Here is an 11,016-nt window from a genome sequence, read left to right as displayed (position 1 = left end):
GTAATTTTGGTTGTAGGTCCTTGCTTTCATCACTTTGAATATTTCTTGCCAATCCCTTCTGACCTGCAAAGTTTCTATTGAAAAATCAACTGACAGTCTTATGGGAGCTCTCTTATAGGTAACTAACTGTTTTTCTCTTGCTGCTTTTAAGTTTCTTAGTCTTTAACTTTTGGCACTTTAATTATGTGTCTTGGTGTGGGCTTCCTTGGTTCATTTTGTCGGGGACTCTCTGCACTTCCTAGTCTTGTATGTCTATTTTCTTCACCAGGTAAGGGAAGTTTTCTGTCATTATTTTTTCAAATAGTTTTCCAATTTCTTGCTCTCTCTTTTCTGCTTCCAGCACTCCCATGATGTGAATGTTAATATGCTTGCAGTTGTCCCACAGACTCCTTACACTATCCTCATGTTTTTGGATTCTTTTTGCTTTTTGCTGTTCTGATTGGGTGTTTTTGCTTCCTTATATTCCAAGTCACAGATTTGACTCTCAATTTCATCTACTCTACCATTGATTCTCTGTAGATTATTTTTCATTTCAGTTCATGTATCCTTCATTTCTGACTGGTTATTTTTTATGGTTTTCATGTACTTTTTTATGCTATTGAAGTTCTCACTAAGTTCACTGAGCATACTTATAACAAGTATTTTGAACTCTGCATCAGGTAGATTGCTTATCTCCATTTTGTTTGGTTCTTTCTCTGTAATTCTATTCTATTCTTTCATGTGGGACTTGTTTCTTTGTCACCTCATTTTGGCAGCCTCCCTGTGAATATTTGTATGTATTAAATACAGCTGTTAAATCTCCCAAGCTTGGTAGAGTGGCATTATATAGTAGGGTCCAGTGGCACAGCTTCCCCAATCACTCAAGTTGGGCACTCTTGGTGCATCCCCCCTGCTCCTGTGTGGGCTGTGTACACCCTCCTCTTGTAGTTGAGCCTTGATTGTTGTTAGCAGGTCAATGGGAGGGATTTATCCCCCCAGGCTGATCAACTGTGAGGATTGGTGTGACCATTGAACACTGTGAATAACCAGTTCTGCAGGGGCCCACCCCACAAGGCAGGACTTACTTCAGTGGGGCTCAGGTGCCCACTGAGTCTGCCCCTTGAGTGTGTCGCTTATGGAGGTAGTTGGGTGGTACTTCAATGTGGTCTGAAACTGCCCACTGGGTGTGCTGGCTCTGAGGCCTCCCAGGAGGTGCAGGCCAAATTCAGACTCCACCTGTGTTCTGTCCTGGGCCACCTGGCAAGAGCTATGAAGTAATCTGCAGATGACTGTTACTCGTGCTGAGCTTGGAGATGCCTAGGCAAGGCCAGGTTGCAAACCAAGGCTGGCTGCTGCTAGTGCTGGGCCTGGGCATGTTGAGGCTAAGGGCTGCTTGTTTGATAGATTTTAGGAAAGTCTGAAGCATGAGCCAAAATAGGCCATTCATTTGTATGGAAAAGCCACTGGAAACAGCTTGGGTTGGGCCCCAAAGTTGGGTAGGGTAGGGCCTCAGGGAATCATCAGGATGGGTAAAAGTTATACTAAGCTGATACAGACTCTGTGTATGCATATGGGGGAGGTGGCTCAAAAAATGAACAATGGCATAATGCCAGACAACTCAGTTCCTCCCTGTATGTCCTTGGTGCCTTTCGAGCTGCTGCCTCAGTGCTGAAGCTCAGAGGAACCCAGGCCCTTTAAGGGGAACTGTCTGGGACTCCAGAAACCCTGTATCAGCCACAATACCTGCTGGTTTCTACAGTCAGAAGATATGGGGCCTTCTCTTTCTGGCACTGGAACTCTGGGCTGGGGCTGGTGTGGGGCTGGGGGCCCTCACTCCTTAGGGGGTACTTCTGAAAGTTGAGATATACTCCTGATTTATTCCTGCCACACATGGGTTTGTGACCAGCCTGTTCTGCATTTCTGCCCCTCCTACCAGTCTCAATGTAGCTTCTTCTTTGAATCCTTAGTTGCAGGACTTTCATTTAGCTAGATTTCAGACAGTTCTGAATGATGGTTGTTCTGTAGTTTAATTGTAATTTTGATGCAGTTGTTGTAGAATGCAAGTGCTGCCATGTTAATCAGAACCACAACAGTCTTAAATTTGTGTGTTACTGGAATAGCTGGAGAGAGGGGTCTGCAGGCATTAGATTAGACCTACACAGGTAAAACTTGTACAGCCCAAAGAAATGAATAGTGCAATCATTAGCACCTTGATCTGAGGCTCACACCTGAACACTGAGGAATTTCTATGTGCCTTGGCCCTGGATGTAGCCTTCCCACCACACAGATGCCCCACCCCTACCCTGGACTCATTCAAGAGTCAGCTTAAACTGTATTCTTCTAGGAACAATTTTTTACTTCCACACTGAGTTGAGACTTACTCTGGTCCCCACAGCTGCTATAGCTTCCCTATGTCACAGCCCTGACTACACTGGGTTGTCATTGTCTATGTGCCTGTCTCCTTCATTACAGACTGTTAACTTCAGGATATGGACAGACCTCAACAAATGTTAGCTAATCAAATGAATGAATGGAGAAAAGAAAGAGAGAACATTTAAGAACCCAGTCCTCACCCCAATGCCTCCTCTATGTATTCCCACTCTCTATCCTATCCCAACTTCTGGATTTGGCCTTTGGATCAGGTTCCTCTGATAATGAAGCTTCAGCTCTCCCCCCAACTAACTTTGACCTGACTTCCCCTGCTCCTGACCATTCCAAGGATCCTGAGTTGCATTCAGTCTAATGTCCCCAAAAGCTGAACTCCAGCCCTAAGAGCCCCATCTTCAGAAGCCCTGTGACCAGCAGCTTAGCCAAGCTATCCTAGAGTAGCCAAAAGGTTGGCATGCTCTCTGGGCAGGTAATCTACTTGAGTCTGCAAGATATTTGAGTCCTATCTCAAAGGAGAGTGGGCAAAGTCAGAAAGTAATGGGCATCTCCATGTGAAGTTGACAGAAACCCAAAAGCTAGCCAACTACCCATTGGCAAAGTTCTTGCAGTCAACTGGGTCTTTACTGGGCCCTTACAGAGCACCGAGTTAGGAATATGGGAGACTTAGTGGCTGAATCAGAAAGAGGCCCAACCTTGATGTAAAATTAAGCAAGGATGCCGGGATATCTGAAAGGAGGCGATCTAGGGACCTGGTTACACCAACATTCCAAAACACACTAATATTCTAGCACACTAATGTTTTAGCACACCACATTCTGTTACTTTGCCATTCCATTATAGGGGGGGCATTCACCCTACCAACATTCCTCTCTCTGCCACCCCAATGTTCTGCCCTATCAACATTCCTCCATACCATCACTCCAATCTTTTTAAACACCAGCACTACAATTCAAATTTTCAACCTTCCAACTTCCTTCTACTAAAAGCATGTATTTAGTTCACTTATACCAATGGCTCTTAATATTTTGGAGAACACAGACTCCTTTAAGAAGTTATTAAAATCTATGGCTCCTTCCCCAGGGGGGAAAATGTATATATACATCAATTTTGCATATCATTTCAGATTTTTAATGACTGTCAGCAGAGTCCATGTACTCAAAGTTAAAAACAGTTTGATTTTACTCTGTCTTAATCCAGAATGACATTTAAAGTAAAACAAGATCAGTAAGTTTAAGATAGGACAAGATAAGATTGGAAAAAACACGGCAGGGACAAAGCGGAGCCTGGAATAATGCCAAAAAAAAAAGTGGAACATAGTGATCTACAAAGCTAAATTTGCATTCCACGTATTTAGCAATATGACTTCCAGCAGCCAAGTCTAAAAGGGAAATCTGTTTACGTGCACAACTCACAGTATTCATGAGATAAAAACAAACCATTTTCTCCTTAGGAGACATGCAACTATTCTTGGTATGAAGACCAAACAAAATTTTCTCCTGAGAGCCTCATAAAAAATGATATAATGGACCATGGCCTCCACAGGGCTCTCACATAGACCCAGAGATGTTATATGATAAAGTAACCAGCTTATCCCGTTTTGCCTGGGACTTTCTCATTTTTAGCACTGAAAGTCTTGCCTCGCAGGTACCAGTATAGTCCCAAATTGAGATGGTTGGTCACATTATTTGTGAGTTATAGTTCAGTTGAAGCTTACCTAGGGTAAGGTTCTAAAAAAAATCATGTGTAATCAAAATTATCTTTGGAGCCTGACCTATGAACCAGGAGGTCAAGGTTTGATTCCCGGTCAGGGCACATGCCCAGGTTGTGGGCTTGATCCCCAGTGGGGACTGTGCTGGAGACAGCCAATCAATGATTCTCTCTCATCATTGGTGTTTCTATCTCTCTCTCCCTCTCCTTTCCTCTCTGAAATCAATAAAAAATATATTTAAAAAATTATCCTTGAAAATCCTTTTAATCCCCCATAACGTATAGAAAAATCTCTCAGTAGCATAGCCAATTTTTCCTCTAGCAATAGAACAGATTACTGTTTCTTTGGTAGGATACCTGATAAAGACATTGGCTTGCTTGGGGCAAGACATATCCTTACACACTATAATCATACTTGGTGTGGCAAAATGTGCATGCACTGCAGATTTTATGAGGCATGTCGGAACTGATATGAATGGAAGGAACAGCAGATTTACCTCTCCCGTGACACAACATCCTACCTAGAGCATATGCTAAATAAGTGAAATATTGAATATATTATTTGTCTCTCTCTTTCCATCTCTCTTTTTAGTCACAGCAAGTATAATTGAATTTCTGTAAATTGAATAAATGTAATACCTATCTCATAGGGTTGTGAGAATTAAAAGAGTTAATATTTACAAGGCACTTAAAACAGTGTGATTGACACAGAGTGATTGACACAGAGTGATTGCTCTTATTGTTGTTAAATACAGATATTGTGGTACCCCACTGTATGTCCTACAGCAATCCTGGATATATGTTAATGGCTATTTGGTAAAAGATATTCTGTGGAGGGATGAGGTCTAGGACCCTAGCCCCCTGTAGTTGCAACTTCATGAAAAGATGCTTTCTAAACTTCTAGAGGAGCTGAGGGACTGCCTACCTTCAGACCATTCTCCCCAAGCACTGGTTTTGAATCTGAGACCTTAAGCATGCGTGGCCATGAACACTTTCTAGAGAGGTTCTTACCCCTTTCAGTCCACTTCCTAGATTAGAAAATTCCCAAACACAACCCAAAGAGCAATAACTCACCAAGCTCCCTGATGTGTCCAGACTGCACACTCCTCCTATCCAGAGGCCAGGCATGAGCACTAAGCTGTTTGCCACACAGACCAATGAACCACTGAGTGTGAAAACACTGTAAAGTGCTGTGCAGATGTGAGAGACCAGGATTAGTGTACAGTGGTGCTGAGCTCATAGTCCAGAGAGAAGAGACCAGAGATTGGGCAGTGCCCATAGTGATGAAAGGAGGGCACACATAGGCAATTAATTCAGAAGGCCTACAGTGGACATACTTGATACTTAATTATAAGCCAACTAGAGGCCCGGTGCACAAAATTCATGCATGGGAACAGGGGTTGTCCCTCAGCCCAGCCTGCACCCTCTCCAATCTGGGACCTCTCGGGGGATGTCCAACTGCCGGCAGTTGGACATCCCTCTCACAATTCGGGATGGCTGGCTCCTAACCACTCGCCTGCCTGCCTGCCTGATTTCCCCTAAACACTCTGCCTGTCAGCCTGATAGCCACCTAACTGCTCCCCTGCCGGCCCGATTGCCTCCAACTGCCCTCCTCAGCCAGCCCAATCACCCCCAACTGCCTTCCCCTGTGGGGCTGAGGGGACTGGGAGACTCTGGCTGGATGAGGCAGGGCTAAGGGAACTGGGGGACTGAGGCTGGATGAGGCTGGATGCTGCAGGGACTGGGTGAGGCAGGGCTGGGGGGACTGGGGGACTCTGGCTGGATGAGGTGGGGCTGAGGGGACTGGGGGACTCTGGCTGGATGAGGTGGGGCTGAGGGCACTGGGCGCCGCCATCTTGTGGCTGTGGGCGCTGCCATCTTGTGAGGGCATGATGGTCAATTAGCATATTCCCTCTTTATTTAGATAGGATAATTGGTAAGAAATCCCAAGACAGCTGGGTTCCTTAATCTTCCTCCAGCAAAAGTACACATTTCCCAGAAGCTTAGAATCTCAGATGAAAGAAAAAATAATTAATTAATTAAACAAAAACTCACCAGATGCCTACTCTGGTCTAAGCACTGAGCATAATAGTCATGAAGTTCATCCTAACTCCTAAGGTGGAATCTCCTCAAAACTTCCTTGACAGCAGGCCAAATCCCAGCTCCACCACTTACCAACTCTGTAATCAGCAAGTCACTTACCTCTTCTAAGGCTCAGTTTACATATCTGTTAAATGGAAGTAATGCTGAATAATACCTACACCATAGGATTGTCTGAGGATTAAATAACCACAAACCTTATATATAGTACTTAGTGTACCTGAAACACTGTTTCCCATATGCAGACTCATTTAATAACAATAACCCTGGGAGGTAGGTACTATTCTTATCCCCATTTTCCAGTTGAAGAAATGGAGGCATAGACCCCTGGCTGGTGTGGCTCAGTTGATTGAGCATCCTCCCATGCACCAAAACATTGCTGGTTCAACTCCTGGTCAGGGCACATGCCCCGGTTGCCGGTTGTATCCCTAGTAGGGGGCATGCAGGAGGCAGCTCATCCATGTTACACTCTCACATAGATGTTTCTCTCTCTCTACCTCTCCCTTTCTCTCTAAAAATCAATAACAATTAAAGAGAAAAAAAATGGAGACACAGAAAGGTCAATTAACTTGCCCCAGGTCACACAGCTAATAAATGGAAGAGCTAGGATTGAACCCAGACAGTATGCCTCCAGAGCCCGTTTTCTTTACCACTCTGCTATCTTCCATATTTTTGATGAATGCTTAGCACAACTCCTTACATATAGTAAGCACCAGTTGATGTTAGCTACCAGCATTCTGATTACATTTTTAACAGCTTTATTGAGATAGATTACATTTTGACTGAGCTGAAACCCGCCTCAGATCATGCTCCTCTTCTGTGAGTTCATATTTTACCCCCAGAATCTCCACAGAACCTGTCTTCTCCCTTACTCAGTTAAGGTCTTTTAGAGATTTACAGTCACAGGCAGACCTATATTGTGGGGTTTGGTCTGGCTTCCTTCCTGCACATTGGTGACTCAGCCATTGACCCACAGGATTGACAAGCCTCTGATAATTCCCAGGACCACTGCAGATCTGGGGCTGCTGCCTCCCAACCCAGAGCACAGCACCGAACTATACCAGAAAAGATATGAACATGCTGGTCGGTACTCAATAAAGGAATATTTCATTTGATATGGAATTCAACCATTTCATGTAATAGACAAGGAAACTGAGACCAGGGAGGGCATGAAATACCTCTGGTTGCCCAGCAAGGCAATGGAAACTTTCCAATTTCTAGTCTGGTGTTTGTTCCACATCCACTAAACCCTGAGGCTGTCTCTGACAAAGGGAGTCAAGGAGGGAGGTGGGCGTTCTGAATCTTACAGCTTGCTAGAGGCCTGGTGCATGAATGCACGGGTACGGTCCCTAGGCCTGGCCTGCGATCAGGACCATCTTCCCCAGCTGCCCGCAGCCAGCCCCCCCACCCCCACCCCACCGCCACCCACCCCAGGTTCCCCATTCGCCATCAGGTGATCGGTGCCTGACAGCCGGGGAAGGGACCAAGGGGTGGTCAGTGGGCCTCAGTTCTCCTGGACCCTCCACATGGCCCAGACTGGGGAGATCCCTGGGGCACAGAGTGTGCTGCAGAGAGACCACGTCTTCCTGAAGCTGAGCAAGTGAATTGGGAAACAGGCTCAGGGAGGCAGTGATGTGATTTGTCTAAGGCAGGGATGGGGAACGTCTGGCTCGCAGGCCGTATAAGGCCCCGGGAAATCATTTGGTCTGGCCTTGCCAAGGCATTAGGGGTGAGTTAATTAAATGTTTTACCAAATATAGCAGGTTAACTTTAAAGTTGATCATTTTGTATGGTCCTCGAATAATGTTGAATATCCAAATGGCAGAAAAAAGGTCTCTTCCCCCCCCCCATCCCCCCCTGTAAGGTCTTATGGTTGGGAAACTCCAGAGCCAGGATTCAAAAGCAGATCTGCTTGGCTCCAATGCTTATCCACCTGCCATGCTGCGGGTGTGATTTCCATTTTATAGCTAAGGGAAATAGGGTCAGGTAATGGGGATGCTCTCCAGGATCTCTACTGGCTCTCAAACCATGTTTCTAAGCAGATGGGTCCCACTCTACTGGAGAAACATCACTTTTTTTAAAAGTTGATTTTGAGAGAGAGAGAGAGAGAATCATCAATTTGTTGTTCCACTTATTTATGCATTCATTGGTTGCTTCTTATATGTGCGCTGACCGGAGATCGAACCTACAACCTTGGCGTATCGGAACAACACTCTAACCAACTAAGCTACCCAGCCAGGCTGGAGTAACATCACTTTGAAAGCTGATACAATTGTCTCTTCTGCCCAGGACTCTTCTGAAGTCTCTAGAGAGTACACTTTTCTCTTCACAGAAGCAGGGTCACTGGCAAAGGCAGCCCAGGCTCAAATCCTGCTCTGTTCCATACTGTGACCTTGGGCAAGTTCTCCATTTCTCTCAGCCCCAATGTTCTCATCTGTAAAATGGGTTCCATACTTCCTAGATCTCCTTTGAAGGATGTCCCTTCCTCAAGGAGGTGCCCTGCACACAATGGGACCTTAATAAATGTAGCTGTTATTACCCCACACCAGAGCAGCTTCAAGGTCAAAGCTTGCTGCCACTGATGTCTGGAGTCTGCTGGGGCCTCCTGGAACCTGATCGGAGGTCACCAGCTGGAGGAGGGTTCAGCTGCTATTCTTGGATCTCATGGAACTCAGCCTGAGTTTCAAGTTCCCTGAGGGAGCCCTGGCTGGTCATATTCAGCTGGTCATGTGAGCAGTGAGGTCTAAACTCATGATGTTCTCCTGGACCCTCCACATGGCCCAGGCTGGGGAGATCCCTGGGGCACAGAGTATGCTGCAGAGAGACCACATCTTCCTGAAGCTGACCTTAGCCTTTTAAGTATGTTCATTAGCATCTACTTGGTGCCCAGAAGGGCCCTGGGTGCCGTTTGGGGTCTCCCTGAGACTGCAAAGAATTCTCAACATCTAGGTGACAGGCAGCCTTGGGTAGTGGAAAGAGGGGTTATGAAACAGGCAAAACTAAGTTTTAATCCCAGCTGCACTATTCACTGCGTCTGTGTCTCTTTGCAGTCACTTTGTCTATCTGGGCTTCAGCTTCTTTGAGAAACTATGAGAATGAAAGCTTCCGTAGAGGGTTATTGAGAGAATTAGAGCATCTAGCACTTAATAAATGCTCAATAAATGATCACTCTTTAGACTGTGAGCTCATAAATGACATGGAACCTGCCAGATTCAGCTCTGTGTCTTCAATGACTGACGTAGGGCCCAGCTAAGGGGAAACTCTCAGTGTTGGTTAAATGAATAATGAATTATGGAGGGCACTGAATAAAAAGGCCTTATAGGGCTCCTATCTTTCACCACACTCACTCGCACCTCCAAGCCTGTGTCCTATGCAGCATCCCTCATGTGAGCATCTGCTCTCAGCTTGCCCACTCCTGGAATAGGAAGTTCACCTCCTACCAAGGCTTCCTATTCTGTCAAGTAGGAAGTTCTTCCTTCTACACAGATCTCTATGAACTGAGGTCAGTCTCTTTGGGGTTTCCCAGTTCTGCTCTCTGGAGCTGTACGGAATAAGCCTAGTGCTACTTCCAGAAGACAGGCCTTCGGTGATTTATTACACAATTAAGATGTGCCAGACATTGAGTTAAGTACCTCTTACTTTTTGTCATTTGACTCTTTAACCCAAACGAGAAGTAGTATAACACATTTTTATGTGGCAGAGAAATGATTTAAATCCATATCCTTCCCCAAAACACTACCTTTCCAATGCTCAATGGATCCACTGGAAGACAGGATTTATTCCAAGTCCCTTTCCTTTAATAAATGTTTATTAAATATCTTATCTGTAACAGGTCTTAAGGTAGGCACTAGGAATAAAGATGAGTCAGACATAATCCATGTCCTTGAGGCACTTATAGCCTCTCCCAAACCAAGAACTGTTGAAGCATTATAGACCTTGGGAGCCTAGGAGGGTTTCCTTGAGGAGGGGACATCTGGGTTGAGTTTTGAAGCATTAGTAAGAGTAGACCTGACTTGTGCCAAGGCGGGGTGGGCAACAAAGCAGGATGTTTTGGTGGAACTGCTGTGCAAACAGCTGAAGGTGTGGAGCCCAGACTGCAGAGGGGTAGTGGTACCAAGTTCAGGACTAGGATTATATACTACTTGAGTGGATCATCCACGGTAGTATGCATAAAAATCTCCTGGGATTTGTTTATTTAAAATCTGGATTTTTATATATTACCTGTAAGTGAATCTAAGAATCTCTATTTTAAGCAGGTGCCCCCAGCTGCTGTAGGGAACAAGAAATCTTTGAAAGATTTCAAAGAGGATTGAATTCTCGGTCCCTGTCTTTGGAGTCTCAGACTAATCAGGGAGATAAATATGGAAACGAGTCATTATAATGATGAGCAAAGACCATGAATTCTTAGTATTGCAAGACAAATACTCTTAGTATTCCAAAGGAAAAAAGTGCCATACTTGGGCTTGTAAATTCTTTAGCCATGAGGATGTTAATATTGGTTTCTTGACATTAAGTGATTGAGCAAGGGCTTTAGGGTACCAGGTGGCACTGTTGGGTCCTTTTCCTTCATTATTAAAAAAAAAATTTTTTTAAGACCCCTTCCTGAATAGGGGCCAAGAAATAGTACTGAACCATCAGGTGCCAGCTCCAGCTTAGACGGGAGCTTTTCTTGATAAGCAGTTTCAAAAACAGTACAGCCTAAGTGGCCAGCACTGGTTCCTGGATGAGAGGAGCAGCCTGGGCTTGATTTGTCTTGGAGTGATCCGGAGGCTCCTAAAGTGTCCCTCTGTACTGTTCATCTCAGCAGGCAACCACTGATGGCCTAGCACGGGCCCAGCCGCA

Source organism: Plecotus auritus (genome assembly GCF_963455305.1).
Source record: "Plecotus auritus genome assembly, chromosome: 2".
NCBI lineage: Eukaryota > Metazoa > Chordata > Mammalia > Chiroptera > Vespertilionidae > Plecotus > Plecotus auritus.
This window is presented reverse-complemented; position numbering follows the sequence as displayed.